Source organism: Thermobia domestica, unplaced genomic scaffold (assembly GCF_964235325.1).
Source record: "Thermobia domestica unplaced genomic scaffold, izTheDome1.hap1.1 HAP1_SCAFFOLD_487, whole genome shotgun sequence".
NCBI classification, from domain to species: domain Eukaryota; kingdom Metazoa; phylum Arthropoda; class Insecta; order Zygentoma; family Lepismatidae; genus Thermobia; species Thermobia domestica.
In genome coordinates, this window is record NW_027656197.1 from 72,863 (window position 1) to 87,171 (window position 14,309).

At 34.3% G+C, this 14,309-nt stretch overlaps 1 protein-coding gene across 1 annotated transcript in view; it reads left to right on the top strand.

The window, feature by feature from the left end:
* The first annotated feature begins 3,272 nt into the window (after window positions 1–3,272).
* The window catches only part of LOC145676918 (uncharacterized), a 40,763-nt gene continuing 29,726 nt past the window's right edge, over window positions 3,273–14,309 (top strand). The window contains exon 1 of the mRNA XM_081747694.1: window positions 3,273–3,430. The gene's annotated coding sequence lies outside the window, so the exon portion shown is untranslated. The remainder of the gene's footprint in view (window positions 3,431–14,309) is intronic.

The following is a 14,309-nucleotide window of genomic DNA, read 5'->3' on the forward strand; positions in this document are numbered from 1 at the left end:
TGCAATCCGGACCACATGAGCTTCGCCGAGGATCGAACCTGTCTTTCAAGTGCCAAAGACCTATACACTGACCATAGAGATGCAGTTGCAATTTGCATGAATTTTCTATGGATGTGCTCCTCTTTTCCATCTTTGTATCATTATAGGAAAGACTCGCCATTAATTACATTTTAAAAAATCTCGCCATATTTAGAAGACAAATGTAGAAGATAGCAAGAGCTATTCTGTATTACTGCACAATCTTATCCATTGATTAAAAGAGTATTTTAGCAGCCTCTCCATGAGAATCGATGGGAAACGAAGAATGTTTCAAACAAAGATAACAATCAATATCAAATCATTCACCAGACGTCTAATAAAGTTCTCTCATGACCAAACGTTTAGTTCCCTCGCCGTTGGTACGAGAAACCTAAGCTCTACTCAAGAGGCGACTGATAAGTCCGTGACGGAATGAAAAACATGTGTTTCGTACTGAAAATAAATGTATTTTTTAACATAGTCTTTTTTTAGCTAGATATTTTTTTTCAATTTTTTCATCATCTTTTTAATGACTTCCAAAATAATAATGATAATATAATTTGTCACATGCTGCAAAATAGGCGTTTGTGTAAGCACAGTCTCGTCTTTAGATGCAAATCTTCTTTTACCTAGCCAAATCTTAAGGTCTTCACAAGAAAAAATCGGAGAGGCAAAATTTCGAGAGTATGGTGGATAAACTAACAATTTGTAGTGTATTTCGACAATTTTGGCTATGGTAATTGCAAAGGCGCAGGCCGGAACATTGTTTTTCTCAACGATTTTTTTTAAATTCCCTAAATGGCCTTTCTTCTTAATTTCTTTGTGAAAGATCTAATAAGGAGATATAATCGTCTACTGACTTACAACAGTTTTACTCTTTTCCAGGTAGTAGATGAAAATGATGCTATCATAATCCCCACAAATCGTTTCCATGACTTTGTCAGTCGATGGAACATCTCTTGCATTTATAGAAGTACATTCTTCTGCTGAAATCCACTGCTTCGACTGTTCTTTCCTTTCTGGTTGGTTGTAATGTATCCAAGTTTCGGTAGTGAAATAACGCCTCAAAAATTCACTAGAGTTACGCTTCCATATGTCCAAATATTGTCTTGAACTGTTCATACGATAGAGACCTGCACGGGCCGGGCTTGGGCGGGCCGACAATGATTTCTCTTCAGGTCGGGCCGGGCTGAGGCCGATTAATTGCAATTCTTTAATAATTATTGACTGTCGTTAAACGATAATTAGAATAAAAGCAAACGTTGAAGAACTGTGCCCGTGAAAATGTTACAAAATGAAACTTTTAAAATTTATCGGGCCCGGGCCGGGCTTGGGCCAAGAATTTTAAAAAAAATATTGGGCCGGGCCTAGGTACATTCGGGCTGGATTGGGCTCGGGCTGAAAAAATCTGCCCGTGCAGGTCTCTATCATACGATTGTACTTTTGGTCAGCAGTAAGCAATCGGAGCATCTATCTTGCTAATGGCTTCTCATACCTAACTATTCATGAAGAATATTAAAAACACGTTCGGTTGAGATGTTTACAATCTTAGCTATCTCGTGTTATCTTCAGTCGATGATCTTTGAACACAATGTCATAAATTTTATTAACCATTTTCTCAGATTTCCTCACTAGTAGAGCGCTTGCCACTGATGCGTGGGATCCTTGGTTCGATTCTAGCTCTCGTCAAGTGACCTTTGTGGTGAACAAACACCGTAAGCTTGGGTTTTCCCGGGGGTTCTCCCGTTTCCTTTCTTTATTCCACCATTTCATTCATTATAATGATCACGGCTTCTTCTAGCCTCGCAGCATAATCGTGTTACGTTAAACTGTAATAAAAATTAAAAAAATAATGAGACAAAAGTAAGGCTCACGAGAAGCTATACCGTTCTGCGTGCATGAAAAGTATTCTCAACATTGTAATCTATATATTAAAATGTTAAGTTTATATGTTTGTCCCCAATCCTTTCGACAATGAGATCTCGAAAACCATAAATGCTAGAAACATGCCGTTTTCACAACTCCAAATGTTGTGTAGGTTGTCCAGTTCTAATTGAACATTTAAGAAAATATGGCTGTTATTTCTTTATTACATTTTTAGTAGTACACTGAAGTGTTGAAATTTTAATAAGGCATTATATGCTACGAGTTATTCATTCCAACACAACATAGTTGTATATAAAGGTTGTATTTCTCTCAGGCGTTTGTTACATGGCCACATGATAATTAAAAGCGAAGGATAACAATTTCCCCAGGTCCAGTCTAAGATGAAATTTTATTGTTTGGAGTGTTTCGCCCAATGAATATCATATATCACTACATTATGATTAAATATATATGTAATTATTTGCTTATTACATACTGCATGCAGGAACGAAGAAAACACTGATCATATATGAATTAGAAACTCCAACCTGAAGTAGACTCAATCTTGCAAATGGTGCGAGATATTGAAAAAATAATCGAAAAATCTCCCTTGCCGATTTTTATCAAGACGTCTTTCACTTGTGGCTGTAAAGGGACATGCGCAGATGCTGTGAGAAATGACAAGGAGATTCATTCTCATATGTAAATGATACTGTGTAGAGAGCGCGGATTCAGTATAGGGATAAATTAATTTTAAATTTAGCTGGTGGAATGCAATCTATGCACTAAATTGTCTTGCATCATTTTGATAGCATTGACGAGATAAGCAAGAGACTTTATATCGTATTTATTAACTCGAGAGTTTGACCCATTTTCTTTCTTTTTATTAAAAAGTTTTCTTAATGCGTTGTGAACATAAGTAAACCAATTTATCTTCCAATTCATTCTCGAATGTTATGCAAGAAAAAGACAAAAAAAAGTCGGACTTGCGAATAGAGATACATTAGACCGCATTGTAGCTTTTTTCACTAATGCCTTTTAAATTTAGAAACATGTGACTTCTAAATCTCGTGATGTTAACAGAAAAATAAGGAAAAAACTTCTTGTAGCATGTATACCCTGTATAAATATTATTAGTCACGTAAGTAATGTAAGTAATTTAAACTTGACTTTGATTCTGTGTTTATATAGTACAGTAAACAGAATTTTTTGATAAAAATATGAATCAAGGAAACTGTTTTTGCTTTTGATTGGCTGGAGAGTACCACACAGTGCGAAGAGAACCAATGAGCAACCAGCAAATGCCAATTTTAGCTCTAAATGAAAAAAAAAACAGTAGAAAAAAAGGGAGTAAACACGGTGAATTTGATGACGACAAATACGGAGCAGTTGCTTCGCAGCTCTTCGGACCTTGCTTTCGGAAGATACGCCAAAAATAATAAACAAAACGCTCACGATATAGGAAACGGAAGAAAGTGTGTATGGTTTAGTGACCTACCGTAGTTTGTAGGAGCAACATTTAAATACGCATTAACGAATAAACCACGTAAGTTTTGTATCTTTTGTTATTATATGAACTAACTAGCAGTATAAACAAAACAATAACAGTTGTTACAGAACCAGTATTCGTATAACAGAAACAGATATCCAAATGCTGGGTTTGCCTGGGCTTTTAAATTTCTAAAGATCCTATTAATACTTGTTATCCATCCTAAAAGTATTTGGAAAAGAAGAAAAGATGTGTGTTCTACTAGGATAAAGTTGTGTTGTGTATCAAAAGTGTGAAAAGACTCCCAAACTTGCAGTAGTAAAATAGACAAAATGTTCGCGTTTGGTTGTGTTCCTAAATTTTTACTCTAGGTAGGCCTATAACTTCTGTTGATATATAAACTGTAGTCGCCTCGGACCGTGGTTCCATGTAGCTGAATAAAGGTGTGTGTACATTGTCTCGCTTTGACTCCACTAGAAACATTTTTTTTTATTGTTGTTAATCCTACATCGTGAATCAATTGAGGAGCTAATTTAATTAAAGAGATAATAGATTACGGTTCAGTCTAGAAGCACCCGAAATATCAACTGTGTAGCATTACTGTAGAATTTTGTAGTTGATTTAATTATGTTCACTGCCCGAGCTCGAAAATTCATTTACAGTCACTGTTGCCTACGTCATTGTTATGAGTATGTGTCACTGTTAGGGGTATGTGTATCATCATTAGGAGAACACAACAAAACAATAGCACAATCTGGTATTTAACACTATATAAAATACAGCACAATAAAAATTATCAATTATTATTGGGAATGAAAGGCATACTTTTTAGCGCCCTAAAAATAAGTTGTCTTGATTTTGTCAAAAATTACAAATGAGGGGTTATGTTTAGCACAAGGGGCCCAGAAGCACGTAAAAAAACATAAAATTTACAGGAGAAATGGATGATGCAAGTACTTAGACCTAACATAACGTAACCAAATCTAACCTAACCTAATATTAGTAGAAATAAGCGAAATTCTATCATTTTTTGGAAAATTATGCTGGACCCCTACACTAACATAATGTAACATAAACTAACCTAACCTAACCTCACCTAAACTAACCTAATGTGAACAGAAATTACTAAAATTGTAACATTTTTTAGAAACAATTGCTGGACCCCTTCTGCTAAACATGAACACAAATGAGAATTTACTTGCAAGTATATCACTTAGTTTAACTTGATTTGATCTATAGATTAACCCAGTGGTTCTCAACCGATGTGTTACGCATAGGCGCCGACTTTGAGGATGGCAGGACACTTTTGGCCCTTCCAATATTTAAAGGTGGGGTCCTCGCCCCTCCAATATAATCCAGTCGAGGAAGAATTAACAAAGAGGAGCAAGAATTTCTGTTGTAAACTTCGTCGTGCTTTTAATTCAATACAGGAAGAGCCTTTTTATTCGATAAAAAAAGTAATTTTCAAAACTGTTTAATGGAGCACTGAAGCTTCCACCAAGACTCTGGCAGCACTGATATAACAAGTGAAGATCAATGTGGTGCGCAAAGTTGCAGTGAAGTTCCCAAATTGTCAACTTGAATTTGTTTTAATGGCTTTAGGCAGATTTGACTTAGGTCATGAATTTCGCAGTGGAGCGGATGAAGTGGAGTAGCGGGACGAGATCTGGGGGGGGGGGGAGGAGAAAAGGGGGTCCTCATCAAACAATTGATGGAAAACCGCCGAGTATGATGATATTCATTGTTTGCACACACACACACACACACACACAATATTTTTTTTAAGTCGGCGCCTATAATGTTACGGTACACTAGTGTGTCACGCAGTGCCCTAAGGTGTATCGCGAAATTTTCGAATTTAAAAATCATTAAGAATTTAATAATGATTAGCTAAAATCGAGACAGACTGTACCAGTCAACACCTATTATTATTATTATTATTATTATTATTATTATTATTATTATTATTATTATTATTATTATTATTATTATTATTATTATTATTATTATTATTATTATTTATAATAAAAATATCAAACAAGTGTGTCACGATGTCCTGGATGTTCAGTAAAGTGTGTCGTCAGTCAAAAAAGGTTGAGAACCACTGGATTAACCATGTCTTTGGAATATACTCGTTAAGAAAAACTTAAAGTTTAAGAGTTTTTAACCATATTGCGTATTGCTATCTTATTAATATCATAGTGAAAACTTAGATGGTAAACTTCAGTATAAGTTTAATCGTAATAGTTGCAGTAATTATCGTATAGCATATTTTTTTTAGGTTTGAAAAACACAGGTTTTCTCTATTTTCTCGAAAACTGCGCATCAGGATTTATAGTCACCCATATCGTTTTGTTTAACTCGATGAGATCTATCGATTGATATATATATCATGATATATATATCATGAACACGGAATTTCCCTTTGCTTATAAGACTGCTTTTAAATATTTAGGAATCTTAAGCTTCATTTTGTCATTATTCCATACCATACACTTCTTTCTTAGAAGTCCACTTCATGATTCATTTATATCATGGATCAGAATGTAAAAGTAAAATCATATTTCTGCACCACAGTTTAGAATTTAGAACAATTAGAGAAAAATACATTAAAAAGCATCTAATTTATTATTATTATTATTATTATTATTATTATTATTATTATTATTATTATTATTATTATTATTATTATTATTATTATTATTTACATAAATGGTAGTAGCTTCTATCATCGGATAAACATTAGTAACTTCAAAAGGAAGAAAATCTGAATATTCTATGCCTTCTCCTTGAGATGCTACCTTCCAGATGATATGTTATATTTTGTTGTTAATGCCCTACAAAGTTAGTATATTTTGTGTTATATATCTATGTGTGGTTCAGTTGTCTAGCAGGCTTAATATTGGACTAAAGAACTTGGTCAAGTGTTATATATATGGGGCCTTATGCAGAGTTGTTTTGACGTATGATTAGCGTCATACTAAAGGTTTGTCTACTGCAAGAATCATATGTTAGTCGAACTCTTTAGTATGACACTAATCATGGGTGAGAACGACTCTGCATAAGGCCCATGGAGTATTGGACTGTATGGTTCAGAGAGTTGGACATCAGAGACACGGAAGTTAGAGAAGAAATATTTATAGAGCTTCGAAATGTGGTGTTGGAGAAGATGGAAAAGATAAAATGGACACACATAGAGAGAGAGAGAGAGAGAGAGAGAGTAATAAACTAAGATATTTTAAAATGGATAGGAGAAAAGCGGATCCACCAATATTTCCAGCATCCACCGTACCGAGAAAGATCAATTGGATTGGACACATCTTGTGAAGAAATCATCTTCATACCGCCATAGAAGAAAAGATGGAAGGAAAGCGAGGAATAGGAAGAAGAAGAACACAACTGATCGATGTTTTGAAAAATAGAAGAAGATATTGGGAGTTAGAAGAAAAAGTTGGAAATCGAGAAACGCGGAAGAAACATTTCCAGGTCCAAACCTAAAATTAAAATTTAAAAATAAAACTCATTAGTCTTAGGACCCGTCAGAAGGGAGAATACTTAATAATAATAATAATAATAATAATAATAATAATAATAATAATAATAATAATAATAATAATAATAATAATAATAATAATAATAATAATAATAATAGTTTATTGTTACTGAGCAATTTCCTTGTCTCCTAATTATCTGTTGAAAAAAACTGCACAGAGGTTAGAGGGTTGTCAAACACTAGAAATACCAAAGCAATAGCGAATATAAGCCACAAGGAAGCTTAGGCCATATGTAAACAAAATTATATTTATTCAGTATTCAAAGCTGTATACTATATATCGTATTGAATTATATTAACATGTTATATATTTAAAGAAATCTTTAATAAGTGAAAGTTTGTCATGTTTACGTGAGGAGTAAATTATCTTAACATTTACTTATTTTTAAAAAAGTACTTTCAGGTGCATTCTTCTTGATTATTTTATTGAGTTGCATGTATAACGCATGGAAATATTGGTATGTTGGTCACTATGAGCGTGCATATAAGTTACATTTATACAATAAACAAAAGAATAAATAATAAGCAATTGAATAAATAATATGCAAATCTTTATTGCTATGTTGAAAAACTTTCATTTCTAGTTTACACATTATTTTTAGTCTTAACTATATCATGTTTACAGCATAAACATTGTTTACAGCTGTGAGGTAATTTTCCTACAATTGATTTATTTATTGATTGTTGTGGGTTCGAAATACTTGTCCATAAAATGCTTTTCAATTCTTTTCTTCATCTTCGTTCTTTTTTAGTGTAACTTTCATTCTATAATTCTAAGAGCGAATACTATAGTTAAACGAAGCTATCATCATAATCATCCTTCTGAATTACTATGATGCATATTTTACTTGCGCATGGTCCGGAACCTGCTTACCATGGTTTCTTTCTGAAAATTTTGCTCGTGGGGCGGAGAGAAATTAAAATATGAGTCCGTAGCACTTTGACACTATTTTCTAAAGGCCCCCTGCACAAGAGTGGCATGTAATCATTAGCTTCGTTGAGGGGGGGAGGCGGTTGACCAACCTCAAGAAGGGAAAGTGAAGTATCAAAACGTCCACTCATGAAAATGTTACCTAGTGGGCCTTAATAGTAGACATTTTACTGAAATATGCCCAGAGCACATTTTAGTTTCATTGAGTTTTTTTTTTTTATTATTTTATTTTTTTAACGTGAAAACCTATTTATGCTTCATTTATGTACTTATGTTCGTATCGTATCATATGGAACAAGAGAGTTCTATCTTAAAGTGAGCCCCCCTTGAACTGCAGGGATTTGGCGTGGGAGACCCGGGTTCGATTCCCGGCGGAGCTCATGTGGTTCGGATTCCACGTTAATCAGTAGATCCAGGTCTCATATCGCCTCGCTACTCAACGGGACGTTAAACTCAAACTCAACTCAACTCGAACTGCGGGGAACCTAAATGAGAGGGAAGTTACCCCCTACCCCTACAAGTTACGGCACTAAGGTCCAACTTTATGTTTCTCTAGGTGTCCAAAATATTAATGCTTGCCCTCCCAGGAAAAGTGCCAAGTTTTGCGCTGAAGAGGACAATTGTAAACGGAGTTCCGAACCTGAACAGAATTGTCATTTGTTTGACGTTCTACAGAGGCAAATCAAAATTAGGCTCTAATCACGGTTGCCCTGTATTGTTAATCAAGCCTCATGATCGTTCCGGCTAATCGTGATCTTAGTGTGAAAATGGTTCAGGTAATTTTACTATGTAGCCATATTGTAGTCTATCTTTTTAAATCGAACACAATTAAAAGAACAAACCTAGGGTGGGTAAAATATGTTCAATTTTATTAATTATTTGCTTATGATTGTTACAACAATGCCAATAGAAGTTAATCTTTCACTAACAGCAAAAAGTGACACAGGATGATGATTCCTCCTTCACTTCTCTTGCCGAAAAAAAAAAAAAACACTTCTATTTGTAAAATCAAAGAAAGAAAGAAAAAGCAAAATAGCAGTTTATCTGTAGAAGTGGATGTTTTTTTCCAAAACTATACTTGGGATATAATTTAATAGTTCATTTCAACAACAACAACAAACATATTATTTACTTACACTCAGAGCAAACGGACAAGGTAATTCATATTTGCAGAAAATTTCCGTTGCAATATTGTAAGTATTCCACTGAGATCCCTCTATATTCCCCTCCTTTCTATGTATGAACTTCCTTTTGTTTCTATAGAGTAACACGTATTTCAATGCCAATTTGTTTATTATTTTGTTCCGAATATAAAATTCTCTCATTTATCACATGCATCTGAAAGTGTTCAAGTAGAATCAAACCTCAGAATGATGTGGGTTTCCTTATACAGTATATCTAAGAGTGATTATATTTGTAAAGAAGGAAATACAAACCCTATCTATATCTTTCTTATCTGAGAGTAGAAGCAGGTGTTATTACAATAATTTATTGCACCGCTTTTTCGTATCGGTTCAGTAGCGCAAAGAATTCGCGTGCGTCACATTCTGTACAACGTGTTTCGTACATTTGGCAAGTTCATGCACGTGAGTTCGTTCAGAATCTTGTAAGAACAATCAAATCGGGTATACTTGACAAGGTTGTTTGTTACGATGTAGGCTATTTGAATATACGTGGAAGTTTCATTGCTTATAGTGATAAGATGTTTATTGTTATCTAATCAAGTTCAATGTTAGGTCTTTACATCCGCTTTAAGAAGTAAAACAAAATCGCGTTGGACAATTTTTCTTCTTTGTTTAGGTCTTTATATCGCTTGAAGAAGTAAAAATCGCGTTGTACAATTTTTCTTCTTTCTTTGAAGATCAATTGTAGATAAGGTTAACAGGGAGTTGCAATTCCTGAAACATAACACACAAATTTATTTCTTGTTGAAATAAATCTACGTACACAATTTTCCATATCCTATATGGAACTCAAAACTACAACTTCAGTGCAGTACAGTCCAATTCAAAAGTACCTTACTGCCCCCGTATAAAATCTAAAGGGGTTGAGCTTCCATATATGTAGATAAATATGAGACTCGGGGAGTAAAGACTTGACGTGAGTGGTTAGGGGAGCCAGCACCATCTTGAATTTCACTTTCAGAATTTTAAATATAAGCGGTTCATGCGAATAATGGACATTATATATATATATATATATATATATATATATATATATATATATATATATATATATATATATATATATATATATATATATATATATATATAGGCTTATATATAAATCAGTAGCGAAGACTTATAGAAGCTACTAATTTTAGTAAATCGGCATTTAAATATGTATCCTTTAGCGCTTGCTTTTTTTCTTTTTTTAACAAATTCGTTCCCATACTTCACTGTTGTTTCCAGCGGATATTGGTTCCACAGTGCGACGTTGAATAGGTCTAGTTATTAAATTATTTTTTTTTACTAACACGTAAAATTAATTGTGTGATTTTGACTACTGACAAAAATCACTTTACATTCGAGAATTTCACAACTGGAAAAACAATATATCTGGGAAGAAAGAAACAAAGCACATTGAATCTAGGTCAAGTTGAACAACTGATCTGTGTTCCATGTTTCCGCTTCATAAATTTTCAAGCGAGAATATTTCCGACTTCTAAAACCGTGCAATAGGCTAAGTAAAGTAGTATCCATAATGTTGTCAAAACAGTGCTAGAGTAATAATAATAATATTAAAAAGTTTCGACTAAAAATAACCTTGATCACATTATCACAGTAAACAAGTGCTTCGATCATAGAATAAAGTTCATGTTGAAAGAGGAAGCACTGAACTTACAGCTGTTATTGTAGAACGAGACACCAAATTGGCTAGAACACAAGTTCTTGACGGCTAAATAATTCATGTTTATTTTGTACAATACAAGTCTTTCCGGTACGGTTAGCGACATTATTTTGTTTAACAAACGATTTTTTTTAGAGTAACTTCGAAAAGCCGAACGAACGAAAGGATTGCGCTAGCCACGCGAAGAGCTGCTGTTTTGTAGCTACAGTGTAGAAAAGAAACATCGAATTGGGTCTATGCTTCAGTGAGCTTCTAATAAATGCGATCTTATGTACTATTTTTTTTTCTTTAATAAGTGTCTAAAGGAACCATATTTCATCTCAATTGTACACCATTGTCTGTAGTGTTGTCGACGAGACGAAAAATTTACCGAGAAATACATTTTTAATTCGTGATGAAATGAGATTAGAAATATGACAATTTTCGTCTCGTTTTTGAAACTAGAATCGAGGTACGCCTTTGGCGTGGGAGACCCGGGTTCGATTCCCGGCGGGAGCTCATGTGGTTCGGATTCCACGTTAATCAGTAGGTCCACGTCTCATATAGCCTCGCTGCTGAACGGGACACTAAACTAAAATCAACTCAACTAGAATCGAGGTGAGACATTTCACAAAGTTTCATGGCCAACACTAGTTCATCCAAGTCTTAAATATTGTTTCACTGTTATGATTCACTGTTAATTGAGAGCATATAGAATGCTGTTAGAGCATAGAGCTGTTAGAGTTAGAGCTCACTGTAATGCTCACAATGAATGGAAAGCATATAGAAATAGTTTAATTGCATACTCCAGGGGTGCCCACAAGGGGGGGCTATGACGCAAACTGCGTCATTGAAATATTTGGGGGGGGGGGTTAAATCTATGTAAATATGTTTGATGAGGGGGGGTAAAATTAATCAAAAAGAAGATTTTTTTCATGGAAGAACACCTACGGACAGACAATTGGGGGGGGTGCGTCATAGACATAAGGGGGGGTGGGCACCACTGCATACTCTCATTGCAAATCGCACTGCTACACAGTTCCCTCGTAGCTATGTCGACAGCGTACTGCCTTTGGCATGGAGAACCTGGGTTCAACTCCCGGCAGGAGCTCGGTTGTTTCGAATCCCATCCCACGTTAAGCTGTAGGTTCACGTCTCGTGTAGCTTTGCTGCTAAAAGAGACATTAAATTCTAGTAAATACAATACAATTACACTACCACTTTTTTTTTTTTCAAAAATCATGATTATACTTTGGTAGCATAGTTCATGGTTTACAAACTTTTAAAATGCATCGTCCTTCGCTTGCTACACTTTGGTATGACGCCAGTTTTCCAAAATAGTGCCCGATAGGGTTATTTTTGTTGTAAAGTCGTCAATAAAACTGAGAATACATGCCCTACATGTTCTTTTATCTACAACTTCGAATCGATTGGATTGAATTTAATTCTTTCTCTTTTTTAACTCGAGAGAATGAGTTTTCAATATCTACTGAGAAGGCTACTGGATTCAAAGGAACTGAATGGCTATACACAAGACGACCTCATCTGTACAATTTGCACAACAAAAATTGTGTTTCATTCTGATGTATTTGTTTAATATATACAGGGCTCATCCTTCGATTTACGGGGCCTGATGCGAAAGTAAATTGCGCGGACAATAGTGTAGTTAATACAAAACATCAAGTGTTATTTCAGTATGAGTGTATTTCATGATGTTAATAATATATAACCATGAAAATGTCTTGCAAAATGATGGTTCACCATCATCTCTAAGTATTTTGGAACCCAAAAACGAATCAGAAATATAGCTTTTTTTTTTTTTTTTTTTTTTTTTTTTGGTGAACGAGGCCTGGCAATTGTTTCATTTGCTCCACCTACGGGACGGTGGTTCTCATATGGCCGTGCTGGTGAGGATAAGCTGAACTAAAAAACAGCCATCAGTTTTTGAGAGTGGATACTAGAAAAGGACAACCAAAGTAACAGCAAATGAATTATTATTATTATTATTATTATTATTATTATTATTATTATTATTATTATTAAAACCTTTGAGTAGCAAGTGAAAGATAATTTTCAATGCTCTGTATTTAAGTACCGGTACTTATTAGTCTAGAAAATATATGAAAGTTTTCAGTCTGTCTGTTCTCTTGTATTCTTTGACAAGACGAGACATAGATGGCATTAATCGTATTTTCATCAACCTGTTTTCCGAAAACTATTGTTGAAATGGTATTGTTTAACTGGTTACCTACTGCGCTCTGAAGAGAGCAAAGAATTCATTTATTGTCTAAAAATAGAAAAAAGGTCGTTAAAATTATCTTGTCGAGAGTACTTCCATCTGTCTCTTTTCTTCAGGTCGTCATGGATTATCTCCGATTCCGGTTTGGCTTCGAAGACAAGATGGAACTAGTTTTTACCTTGGCAAGAAACTGCTTTCAAACGCAAGTTTCCTTAATACGCTTAAAGTGTAATAATAGACAGTGCATAGTTTTTACAAGTAAGAAAGCTTGTTAGCTCGCTCCTCAATGTTTAGGGCTTACATAATAATTTAAAATATCCCAGAAATGAAAGTTAATTATGAGGATGTTAATGACTGTTATGCAAAACGGAAAAATGATGTTTTTATTTTCACTGCACTGTTACTGCAGCTCGTCCTCTATTCTATAGAATCAATTTCTGCAGTTAGGATTGATCAGGGGTATATTCACTTAACCCCCTTGAAACTTTCAGTTGTTTGTTTGCATAAATATATGGTAAAGAAAAAGTAAAAAGTGAATAATGTGTGGTGAATGAAAGAAAAAATGTACGGAAAGGCATAATCAAAATGTAAAAGGATTTCATTGGGACATTATATAGAAATGTGCCCTACCTACACAAGAGTGACATGTAACCGAATTTAATTCATCTTATCCAACGGAAAAGCAGTTCGGCCAGTTTCGGTGTTGTAATTCTCTCCCCCCCCCCCTCATCTCCTGGCAGTATGCCTACAAGAAACTGAGTGAACCTACTTCGAATCTCATTTAGAGATTCAGCTGTGCACTGTTGCACCCACTACTTTACAGCCATTTCATTTCATTTGTCATCAAATCATTGTTCCCGTGGAAGAACCGGTATCATAAGAAATTTATTTGTTTATATGAGTCATAACTCAACATAAGCTTGTTTCGGGAGAAATAGATTTTAAACTTGCTTCGTAAGGGCGTGCTTAAAGAAACATTCCTCTACAAATTTTTTATTATTATTATTATTATTATTATTATTATTATTATTATTATTATTATTATTATTATTATTATTATTATTATTATTATTATTATTATTATTATTATTGTAAAAAGGGCAAACTGTAGTCAGTTTACCACGTGCAAATGTGGTTGCTGCTGTTATCACTGAGTTAAAAAAAGAAAAAGATCCGATGTTGAGTTCATCCTTACTGCTACGACTACTCGTAACGCCTTGTAGAACTAACAAAAGGAGTAAAAGTACGGGAAGAAATGACAGGAGAGCATAATTAGAAAAGAAACTACAGGAAAGATAGTGAAGAAGTACATTTAAGAAAGACGATATTCCAGTAGGTTATGTATAACCTAACATAATAAAAAATAATCAATTATTGTTGCAAT